Genomic DNA, 10961 nt, shown 5'->3' with positions numbered 1-10961 from the left:
AAGGTGCCAGTCTCCCTCGGGAAGTGCATCCTGCTCTGCCCTTTCCTTTAGCAGGCCAGTCCAGTTTATTGTCCACCTCCAGCCTAAAAGACTTATTTGTACCCACTAGCTTGGATTATGGGAATAAACTAAATATCTCAGCATACGTCAGCTGATGACACCCTGCTCTTCATGACTGTTTCACCACTGGACTTTGGTTCTATACAAAGCTTAAGTGCATGCTTCAGATATATCAGTTCATCTGTGAGCCAGAATTTTCTTCAACTACATAAAGATAAAACTTAAATTTGCTTCAGTCTGTAATGTTAAATACAACAGATCAAGTGAGAAATCGTCGTGTCATTTTAAGCTCTGAGTTAAATTGTAACAGCTACATTAAAGCAGTAACTAGATCAGCCATTTACCACCTGAAAAACATATAAAGAATATGGGGACTGATGGCTCGGTATGATTTAGAAAAGCTTCTTTATGCATTTGTTTTCAGTAGTCTTGACTACTACAGGTTTGCTAAAAAAGACTAACTACTGCCCCTCACAAGGACCAAAATAAGGTAACATATCAGTCTGGTTCTCAGATCATTGCACTGGCTTCCTGTTCATCAAAGAATTGTTTTAAAAATGTTGCTGCTGGTGTACAAGCTACTAAATGGTTCTGGTCCAAAACATATATGTGAGCTGATGAAGCCATATGAGCCACTGAGAATTCTAAAGTCATCTGGGTCAAGTCTGCTTTCCAAAGAGTTAAAACTAAACAAGAAGAATCAGTTATTATTTTATGCTCCTAATATTTAGAACAAACTATCAGAAAACCTAAAATCTGATCTAAACCTTAGTTCCTTTGAATCTGGTCTGAAATCTCTTTTATTTGCTGTTACTTTTTCTCTCTGAATATATTTTTTCACACATGTATATGACAGTGATGGTGATGATGTATTTCATATTGATGTATGTATCATATGAAACCCATTGTATGTATTCAGCTGTCTATCTCTCTTTAACTTGTTCTGTTCCTATTTAATTTATTTTATTCTTTTAATTTTGTTTTTTTATTTTTATGTACTTTTTAATGTTTCTTTTGCGCCTTGCTTTTAATGGATTATGTAAAGCACTTTCACTTGTTTTGTATGCTGTGATCTAGCATTATTAACATTAAAAATGTTTTGATAAAAATATTCATCTTAATAACTAATATAAAATAGGAGTTATTAATGCTAACATTAGACGAACCTTAGGCACCATCACACTAATAACACTATAACTGTTCTCGCCTTGCAAGACTCCACTACGTCCACCTCCTCACCTGTATCTAAACTGGCTCCAGAGGGGGAGACAGTTGCTGGAAGTCAAGTATCATCTCCTCATTCCACCAATACATGCCACAACTGCAGTGTCATATTAGAACTTGTGCATGGGACAGCTTCCTGAGTTGTAAAGGAAGTCTGCTGTGGCGAGGAGGAGAGGTGACAGCAGAGTCCCCTGTGGTGCTCCCATGCTGCGGAGGACACACCAGCTCCCATCCTGATAAAATGGGGTCTGTCATGTCAAAAGGTGTCATGTCACAAGCATCTTGTCATGATGTAGCAGGGGTTGGAAAGTGGTGAATGTGTTGGAAAGAGTCCGGTGGAGAAGGTACAGTACAGAATCCTTAACCTCAAAATCGGCTGATGGGTGAACTGGATGGAGTGGGAACTGGACATGCTTCAGCTGAGGTCTTAGAGGTGAAGAACCAACTGTTCCACTGTCTTCATCACACGGGAGGTGAGTCGTCAGCCTAAAGTACTTGTATTAGCTGTTGTAAATAAAGATATATCTTTGATATAAACTAGACAAAAGATATTTCTCCACCACACTGCCAGAGAAATTAGTAATTAATTGTGTTTGATGCAATAAAAGCCACAACTCTGTCAACAGCTGCAAACCGTGGCCACCAAGAAGCTCCTCATTCATCTCTGAATGTGAACCTCTTAGCAAAATACGTTTGTGTTTGTTTTGCATGCAGCCCCCAGAGTTGTCTACAAAACCATATCATCTCATAATTGCAAAGTGTGTGCATAATTGCTTGTGTGCTGCTATGATGCACCGAGCTATTTAAATCAAACGCTCAACAATGGAGCATTCAAGTGTGTCCAGCCCTCTGTTTCTGCTTACCATATCTGGCTATTTACAACCAGAATGTGTACAGAATATAAATCAGAAGGCGTGCATTATTTAGAAAGTGAACAAGAGACATGAGAGAGAGAGAGAGAGAGAGAGAGAGAGAGAGAGAGAGAGAGAGAGAGAGGAAACATTTATATACACTGGCCAACCATGACCTGTGTGTGTCTGAGCTGGGCAGTGGTTTGAGATCTATACACACATGCTGAACCAGTGTTTTTTTTCCACACCACAGCATCACAGGTAGAGCGGTTATAGGTACAGCTGTAAGGATATTGCTTCATAACACAACATTTAAAAATTTTTTGTCCCTCTGTCCATTCATGGCAGAAAAATGCTGCATTCAATGTAATTCAGAAGTGGAAAGTAAACAGTCAAAATCATTTAATACTCAAGATGGAAATAAGGCAAGGCAAATTTATTTGTTTAGTACATTTCATGTACACAACAATTCAAAGTGCTTTACATAAAACATTACAGCAGGGTGCAGAAAGCAATACAAGTGCATTAAAAAAACAAAGATTAAAAGAAATACAATTCCTGAAATTAAAAACAGAGGGAAGATACTAAAATAAAATGGATAAAATACAAGAAATAAAGTTCCAGTGTGGGGAAAGATAATATTAAAACATGATTCCAGCTTAAAAGAACCAGATGTAGATTTTGACTTCTAAATAAAAACTATTGAACTGCAGTAGAAAACAGGTGGGTCTTTAACCTGGATTTAACCCTTGTGTGGTGTTCGTATTTTTGTTACTTAGCCAGTGTTCATGGGTCTGGTGGACCCGCTAGAGTTTTGGGTTTTCAAAACAACGCAATCAAACAATTTTACGTGAAAATACTCAACAGATGTTTACTTAATCACAATTACAAGCCATATGAACAGCAACCATGGTTAATATTTGCCCTTTACCTTTTATAGAATACATTTATGGATTAATGTGCAACTCGTTTTTTAATAAAATGTAATATAAATATGAAAATCAGGAATAATCAAGTGAAGTGAGTGGAAAAAAAAACACATTTACAAATGAAGCAAGATGTTTCACAACTACTGATTTTATTTATTTGAACTTCATTAGACATATAACTCATTTAGATTAGTTAACATAACACAAGTTGAACATATACAGTAACAATATCAGTCTCATCACATCAGCCCCACTGAATTCTGTTTTCACAAGCCTATACAAAACATGAGGGGCAGAGTTTTACAGTGTCTGTGTTGTATATGTATTTGTTACACTTGCTGCATGTATATTGAGTTTTCCTGTCCTGGGTCCACAGACTTCACAGTGCTTCTTTTTGTTTTTGCTGGCCACAACCTAGAATAATGAAAAGATCAGAAATGTTACTAACACCTCTCTCTGTTGCAAAGCATACATGACATACTGCAACAGCATTACACACTTACTTCAGGTTCATCAGATGGTGGTTTTGTAGGTCGGGTGGATGGGGTACCAGCATTCTCCTCTTGAATTCTCCCCACAATGGCTGCAGAAGCTGGTGTTCGTGGAACATGTTGTCTTTTGAGGATTTGAGGTCTCACCAGTGCCTTTCCCAGTTCCTCGAGAAAGAGGCGTCTCCTCTGGAGCTTCCCCCTGTTCCACTCTGTGTTCAGTGCCATCCAGATGACAAAGGCGTTGTACGCTGAGATGTCCAACATGTCAAAGAATATCACCAGCGTAGGGTCCTCCTCTTGCAGCTGTAGGCAGTCACCAGCTTGACCATGTTGTTCACCCCTCCTTTTGTGGCATTGTAATCCATGATGATCTCAGGCTTTTGATGCTCCTGGTCACAGATTCTCCCATCCCTGTGCAGCGTACTCACGAGTAACACATTCTTGCCTTTCTTTGGCACATAGGAGACCAGAAATGTGTCAGCTGTGTACACAAACTTGGAGGACTTGACAGGCCTGTTCTTCATAGTCAGCAGTTGGGGTGGGAGCTCAGATTTGTTTTTCCGTATTGTTCCCACCATGGTCAGTTTTCTCTTTAGGAGCTCCTGTCCTAGCCTGTATGAGGTAAAAAAAATTGTCACAAGTGATGTTGTGTCCACTCAGTCCCTGAGTCAGGTCCTGGACAACTCTCATTCCTTTTCTCAGGGGCTCCTCCATCAGGTTTCCCTGTGAAGACTTGTAAGTTCCAAGCATATGAGGAAATGGCATCACAGGCAGCCCAGATCTTTATACCATATTTTGCAGGTTTAGATGGTATATACTGCCTAAAAGGGCAACAGCCTCTAAATGGCATCAGCTGCTCTTAAATGGTGATATTAGGCCCAGGGTTGTAAAACAAGGGGAGGCGGAGCACCCACTTGTCCCACACTGTCCTGATGGTAGCTAGCTACCACACTTGCAAAGCCTTTATTTATAGTGTCACACCCCTAATTTGCAGGTGGGATAAGGTATGAGAAAAAAAAAGTTTGGTTCCTGCAAGACAGAGGGTAAAATGTGCGGGAAAGTAAGAGCAGACGGTGTTGGTTGCAACAATGATGCAACTTTGTGCAGGAACAGGAGGGACAGAAAACACTATCAGTAGCCCCAGAAAGGAGGAAGACAGAGTGAAGGTACGCAGGACCTATACTTTCCACACTTTATTATCCCTGGGTCCAGTGGACCCACACACCCTGTATGTAATATAAATGCATAGGGTGGTGTACATTATGTGGTCATTGGAAATGTGTTTTGATGAATTTCAGGTTGAAAAAATAATTAATTGTTTAATTTTTCTATTGATAAAAACTGAAAACGGGTCCCACAGACCCGGACACCTTACAAGGGTTAAATAAATTGAGCTGATCTGAGGCTTTCTGGGAGTTTGTTCCAGACATGTAGAGCATAGAAGCTAAATGCAGCTTCTCCCTGTCTGGTTCTGACCTTGGGAACTGATAAGGAACTGGATCCAGATGACCTGAGGGTTCTGGTAGGTTCATACTGTATCAAGAGGTCTCTGATGTATTTTGGTCCTAAACCATTCAGAGCTTCTCGTCTATTCGCTGTCGAACAGGCAGCCAGTGTAAAGACCTCAGAGCTGGACTGATGTGGTCCACTTTCTTGGTCTTAGTGAGACTGGAGCAGATGAGTTCTGAATAAGCTGCAGGTGTCTAATTGTTTTTTTTTTAGGTAGAACCTGTGAAAACAAAAGGGAAAGACAAGCCTTTGTGTTTACTACTCTGTCTTTTTAGAAATTTTACTTGAGTAATCAACTTGGAATTTCTTTCATTATTCAGAGATTGGATAGTTCAATGTCCCAGCTGTGATCAAATGCAGCATGAGACAAAGAATGAGGTCCATAACAGAACAAAACAATATATCAGAGTAATTAAACATAATTTACTAATAATTCGACAGCTGTTTCTGACTGTTGTCTACAGTATATGCAGTCTCTGCTCCAAGTCTACTGAGAAAAAGAAGAAACATGAAAATACTTAACAGCTCATACTGTTCAAAACACCATGTAGATGGTTTTTGTCCAATATCGTGCATGTGACTGTTTCCCTAAAAAGGTGCCAAAAATCTTGTCACGATATCAGATTTATGGTGTCAGGCTAAGTGCTGGGATTCCAGTCTAAGCATATCTGGCAGATGCACCACATATCCTGGTGAAATATGCTCTACCTTCATGACTTGGTTTCTACAAACACAACAGGGTTCTGCTGATAAGAAAAAACAACATTCTGCTATAAGTTAAAGTATTATAATGTGAAAGTACAAAAAGTATCACTATCAGCATTGTTAGTATTACTATCCAACCTAAATTTTCCCAGTCTGCTACTTCCATGGATCCTAATACATGACTGAAAGGGATTACTTAGATATTTGTTTGTCTTCTTCTTCCTTTGAACAAATTGTTCTTCGCGCGACTTTATGCTGAACAGAAAAATTATGTCCAGCACTCAGAGTGACATCAGGAACACTTATAAGAAATTATCCTTTATGAGCACAGCCTCATTGTGTATCACAGCTCTGCTAGGATTATTTTTCTCAGGGGTCAGTTCAGTCATTTGCTTATAGAAAATAAAAGGAAAACTTTACTGGGACAAAACTGCTGCCTATTTTTCTGTCATATCATCTAATGGACCACTCAGTCTTAATGCTCCCATGTAATATTTATTCAATCAGACCTTCAACAAGTTCGCGTTTTTTTAACGACCCTCAGTTTGATGAGTCAATAGTGGCCATTTTTCCCCACCATCCCCAATGGGATGTTTTGCCTCTTGAGTCTGCTGAATAATTACATAGAGAGTAGCTGGCTCCACTCCCACCACCATAAATCCCAAAGACCGGGTGATGCTGACAGGTGTTTGTTTTTGCTTCCTCCTTGTAGGTGACAGAAGAAAGAGCTCCCAGATTCTGCAGAGATGTACAACAGCTGTGAAAGAATGAGGGAGGTGAATTTGTGAGGAAATGTGCAATACAGTAAATGCATGTGTGTGTGTGTGTGTGTGTGTGTGTGTGTGTGTGTGTGTGTGTGTGTGTGTGTGTGTGTGTGTGTGTGTGTGTGTGTGTGGACCCTGTTGGCATATTCCCCTGCACCCTGCATCAGTGGAACTCATATTTCACCTGCCAGGATCTGTCATCTCCACTGCTGTCATTCAGGTCCCCAGAGCCCATTGTCTCCTCTGTGTGGCCTCTCTGTGCTGTCCTGCAGATACATGTGGACATGTTCACACACATCATTGCACACATGTGCTGAGGTATCACCAATAAGCTGGGCTTCTTTCTGAACATTACCCAGTTAAAATTAACTTAAGATTAGTGTCGTGGCTGCTCACAAGTTTACTTTTATTCTGTCTTGTTGATTCATTTCTGTGTAATATGGTTTATTTTTGCAATATACTGTACCTTCAAAGATCAGTGTGATTGTAAAGGATTCATCTTGAAGGATTAAATGTCGGGTGGTTTGGTTAAAAACTGTCAAAGCAATTTGTTATATTCTATATTTTCAAGTATTCATGTATTTATTTAACTGATCGGTAATATACTCTGTGAAATTCATCTTCTTTTATCATTAAATGTCTTCTTTGAGATCAGGAAACACATTTATTGCATTGCCAGGGAAAAGTATTGTGGTTAAATCTGGAGGGAGGAAGTCAGTGCATGCACATGGACACAGGAAAATAAACTAACTCCAATCAGAAGGAAATGGTATGAAATAAAAAAATACTTTGTCTACTTTTTAATCTAAGTGGATTTTTATTAAACTTATTTTCTTTCTCTGTAGTGCTTTGAGATGAGAGTGAAGTGCCATTACGTGACTCAAATGGACTGAGCTGAAGTGAAATAAATTCGTCTCATCTTCTCCAACACCCATCAAGTTCATTTGGGAGTTCTGTACACAAAGTCAACAACTAGTCATTGGGCACATCTGGAGCATCTGTGAATGCCTGTGTCTCATGGATCTGTGTTGCTTTTGTCAGAGTCTGTTAGCTTGGCCTTGGTATCGGGGCAAGCACTGACCCACAGTGGTTTTGTCTGGTTTGGGCTGGTCCTGTCAGGTTCCTGGGCAGGGCTCTACCAAGGAACATTGACTGGTTCTTAGGCCTGCAACCCAAACCTTGGTGCCCAGTGCCTGCTTAATAACAGCAGAGCGAAATGATTTAAAGCAAAAATAAAATAATAAAAAAGATTTAAAGTATTAGCAGCAGGCATATATACAGGATGCCTCCCTTACAGAGCAAATCAGTCCAACACAAGTTGGGACACAAACTATAGCTCTGCATGTCATGATGCTGGACAGGACAGGGTCAAAAAAAAAAAAAAAAAAACACAGCCAAGGAGAACCAGCTTTCTTCAACTGTGTTTTAGAACTGTTTACTAGAAACAGAGCTTTTAATTTACAATGGAAGGCTGTTCCAACGTTTCAGAGCTGTTGCTTCAAAGACATGATCTTCCTTATTAATAAACCTCAACCGGGGGGCAGCATTCAGCTGTTTCTGTAGCCCTAAAAGGTCTGGAGTTAAAGCAAATGTGGAGGACTTCAGAAATATATTCAGGTGCCATATAAAGCTTTAAAAACATATCAAATAATTCTTAAATCATTCATTATCTGTACCACTTTATCCGTTATGGGTCACGGGTAAGCTGGAGACTGTCCCTGCATTTTAACAGGTGAGAGGCAGAGTACACCCTGGACAGGTCACCAGTCCATCGCAGGGCCAACACAGAGACAATCAACCATTCATACACACAGGGAGAATTTAGAGTGCCCAATTAACCTAACATGCATGTCTTTTGGACGGTGGGAGGAAGCTGGAGTATCTGGAGAGAACCGACACATACACGGGGAGAACTTGCAAACTCCACACAGAAAGGCCACCCCCCACGCTCCTGTACCAGCTGAATAAAAGGAATAAAAGACTGGCTGATACCAGAGTACAGTTACAAAAATCCAACCTAGAGTTAATTAAGTCTCTAAAAACTGCCTTCAAGCCATTGCTGGAAATGAAGTATTTTATCCTTGCAATATTTCTCAAGCAGAAAAACTACTTTCTTTTTTCCTTTTTTTTTTTTTTTTTTTTTTACCACTGAATACATTTGTGTATCAAATTTTAGTTCTTAGAAAATATTACCCCCAAATTCTTGGCATGGGTCGGTGAAATGAATGACAATAGCCCTAGGGGGCTTTCTACATCTAGTGAGGAATGAAGGAGGCCAAAAATAACCACATCTGACTTACTGTCATTTAACTGGAGACATTTATTAGTCATCCTTTAACCCCCTGAAGGCAGTTTTGGATAGATGTGACCAGTGTGGAGTCTTCAAGATTCAAGGTCAGATAGATTCATGTATCATCTCATATATATCATGACTTGAGTGAGACCAGCTCCATTTGACTTTACTAAAAATTACAAAGCATGCACTGCTACATTTCCATTGACTTATTGTCAACCAAATTTAGCACAAAAAAAAAAAAATGTGTATTTTTATTATATCATCATTACAGTAGCTGCAGTTATAAAGGCTGGTTTGTGATCTTTACAATGAGGTATAACTTGTAATGACTGTGCTATGCGGAATAAGCAATATAGTTAAATGTGTGGGTTATACAACAACTGGTATTATCAGATGGGTGAAATAATCAACCAAATACAATTTTTCTTTCGATCTTTGCTAAGTTTATATCTCCCAAATTCCCTTATTGTGCAGCCTACATTTAACTGCCTGTCTGTGCTGGTGAGTCATGTTTTCTCGCGCAGGTGTGGACTGTACATGATAACCAGGAACAGGAAGTGTTTTTTTGTGATGTGCTTAAGTGTTGTTTTGTCTATTCAGATGCCGGAAACATGGGGTGAACCAGCAGAAGGCCTTCGTGTTTGCATGCTTTTGTTTTTCTTATGTAGTATGAAAGTACATTAGCAGCTGAAAGCAGCCACGCCTGCAGTTATTTATTTTTGATGCCGTTGCCTCGAGCTCTCATGTGATAACGTGTTCGTGCTTTGTCATTGTCAGAAATTAAGAGAATAAGAACATAAGAGCCCAAAGTGAAGTGACTGTACGTCTACAGTGTGACGTGTGCCATGTCTTTAGGTGGTTGAATGTGTTGTGTTTTTTGTGTCAGTAGAATAGAAATAATGATGTTCCTTTTTTTAAAACAGCATGTGTCCATCACATAGTTTGAGCAGCCACCTTTTAATTTTGTGTTCACTACCATATTCAGCCTTGTGTTCATGATGTTGGCTGGTTGCTATGAGCTACCGGGCTGAGACTGACTGATGGTGGCATTTGTTCCCTTTGTGTGGCAGTTCCAACAGATTTTTTTCTCTTTTTTTAATCGAGGAAAAACAGAAATCAAGAGCTAAAAAGGGCTACAGGCTTACACCGAGGCTCCCTACAAAAAAAAAAAAAAAAAAAAAAAACTGGGTCTGGTGTGAATAGTTTAATTGCAGCTGCCTGCTGTGTTCAGAATAATATAACCTCATTCAGGCACACTTGTTTGAACCTTTGGTTTAGGATCCACGCTGTGTGGTGAAATGATTCCTGAGTTTCTCCTCAGGGAGCCCTGTGAGATTGTATTCTATTTCCAGAGGCAGGGATTTTACTCATAAATCCTCAACCTTTAGGAATGGCCTACATTTTGCTGCTCATGCCTCATAAGACATCTGAGTTAGTGCTTTTTGTGCTTGGATTTTGGTGGAACTCTTTAGTGCAGCGGTTTCTGTTGCACCGCATTAAAAGTGCACTGTAAATACACAGATGCTATATGCACCTAATCTGTAGAGTTGACACCAGAAATGGGAATCCGATGTTGTAAATGATGTAAATGAAGGAAGAAATAATATGCGCTACTTTATGACAACCACTTCTCCATTATGCATAGCATTAATATATTCTCACACTGAGTAATGAGATGCAAAAGGATCTACAAATGAACAGAAATAGATCATCTGGCCTCGACACATTTTCTCTTCTCGCAACTCTGTTCGGTGGCCAACATGCAGCTGTGATCAAAGAGAATTTCTCCAGAGGGAGCTGGGTGGGCTGGCAGCAAGTCCGGCTCTCTACCTATCTGAGAGGTCACAGGTTTGATTCCTTTAGCAGCTTGCATGACAATTAACAGTCAGGTACCCTGCTGCTTCCTACCTGCAATCTGCCTGCTCATTAACTGCAAGACAGTCTGGATAATTACCCAATATGGAAATGGAGTGCACAGAGACCCCCCAGAGATGTGACATGTTTCCTGTTGCAAACATAGCTTGTCCGGGCTGTCCAACCATCTGGACCATGGCTGTTGTGCTCAAGGGCAGATGAGAGACTTTTGACTGCTATAAGTGGTTCTGACCTGTTGGTCTGAGCCCATTGAATTG

The sequence above is a fragment of the Melanotaenia boesemani genome, chromosome 11 (assembly GCF_017639745.1).
Source record: "Melanotaenia boesemani isolate fMelBoe1 chromosome 11, fMelBoe1.pri, whole genome shotgun sequence".
Classification (NCBI taxonomy): Eukaryota; Metazoa; Chordata; class Actinopteri; order Atheriniformes; family Melanotaeniidae; genus Melanotaenia; species Melanotaenia boesemani.
The sequence above is the reverse complement of the archived record's forward strand: the minus strand, read 5'-3'. Positions refer to the sequence as shown.